Genomic DNA, 2,075 nt, shown 5'->3' on the forward strand with positions numbered 1-2,075 from the left:
GCAAAGCAAAACAAACATCTATATATATCAATTTATTTTTGTTAAGACAAATTTTAAAATTCAATTTATTAAAGAGTTGACAAAAATTGACTAGACCTTAGTTAGTTCCTAACAAAATTCAGTGTTGTTTTTTTTTTTATCATTATTTTTAGTTATTAATGATAAAAACTATAAATTTTAGTGACGCTATAATATTCTTCTTAGACATTCCCATTTTTAATGGGAGGCCATTAACAATTGCTTAAGTGGCAGGGTGGTGTTATTGGGCAAATTACATGCTCTTTATTTTAAAATAGTTATTATTTTGAATTTTTATATATTTTTAGGGGATATTTTTATAAAGACGTAAAAAATATTTTTTTTAAAGATATTTTTTAATAATTAAAATTTAACATATATAATCACTTAAATTATATTATTTTTATCAAAATTAAGTCAAACAAATTAATTTGATCGAAAAATAGTGAATCAAACATCCGAGTTAGTCATTAGTATAAAATATATAATAAAATATAAATACACATTAAAAATAAATTAAATTACACATATATTTATATATAAATATATTGATAGCTGATTTTAGTATACAAATATCATTTTTGTTTTTATATAAATACGTACCATGATTTTTTATAAAATACAAAGTAATTGAATAAAATATTGGAAAAGTTTAGGACATCAGCAACTTTTTCAAATTCTGACCAGCATGTAACCAGCAAAAAAAGTGAGTCATTAAATAAAATTTCGCACCAATTTTACACCATTAAAATCATCATTGATAGCTATTTGATGACTACAAATTATAAAAAAAAGTCAAGTATATATATGATCTAGCCATATAAAATTAAGTAACACACGTGAGGAAATAAGGTATACTATGATTTACTTTCAACGTTTATTTATTTAATTTTTCCTTGCTAGTTGCAGTTGCACTTTGAGGATAAGTTGCATGCAGGAATTTTCAAAAAAGAAAGAATAAAAATATACCGACAGTGCGCATAGCATTAGAAATTTAGAATAAGTTCTGTGAATGTGTGATGTGGTGGAATATGCGTGTACAATCATGATAATACAACCTACCAAAGCATGAGATAATAGCGCCATGATATTTTGTGGGAAACTACCACGTTACTTATCAACTTCAATTAACTAGGCAGAGGAAATTAAGATTGAATAAATATGCGTTTACAATTGAAACTGAAAGAAGCTAATTTGGATTGGACCAATTGCCTTTACTTTCCTTTTCCAAAACGACAACACTGAAATTATTATTAAAATAGTATCTCTGATTTTCCTACTTGGACTGCATAAGAGAGTGACGTTTATAGAAAGGATTTCTCTTAAATTGGATCTCAACAATGACGGGGTTAAAAGAAAAAAAAGAAATCAGAATGAATATTATTCTATTATTTTACATTTAATGCACATGGAGTAAAAACAAGTCTTCATTGAGTGGGATATGCTTTGCGATTATCTGGTTGTTAGACCTTTCAATTTCTTAATGTTGAAAGTTGAAACTTAAAAAGACCTACAATACAATCAATCCTGTAAATAATCTTTTGAAAAGAAGACAAATTAATGTCTGATTTTTTGGTATGCAGACTTAACGTCTCAATAAATTTGAAAATATATTTATTTTTTTGATTTTTTTTTTAAAATTTGAATACATCACTCTCTATTTATTTGGATAAAAATACTAACGTAGTAAAAAAATATTTTATTTCTTTTTTATCGACAAATTACATAAATAAATTATTTAAAAATCAAATTTAATCATAAACTCCGATAGAATACAGCGGTTTATATCTTATATTTTTTATTTATAATCTGCAATAGGATGTAACAGATTATGATTATGATTGTGTGTTTTAAGTGTAATCCATAGTATTCGATAACAAATTAAGTATGTATAAATAGTAAATTGTAATAAGATGTAACAGTTTACATAGAATTAGATTAAGACAAGAATGTAACCTGTTTCTAAAAATTATTTATGTAACTTGTCCAACCCCTTCCTTATTATTTATTTATTTATAGTATATTTATATTTTAAGAAAATTAAAAAAAATGGTTAA

Source organism: Arachis ipaensis, chromosome B05, assembly GCF_000816755.2.
Source record: "Arachis ipaensis cultivar K30076 chromosome B05, Araip1.1, whole genome shotgun sequence".
NCBI lineage: Eukaryota > Viridiplantae > Streptophyta > Magnoliopsida > Fabales > Fabaceae > Arachis > Arachis ipaensis.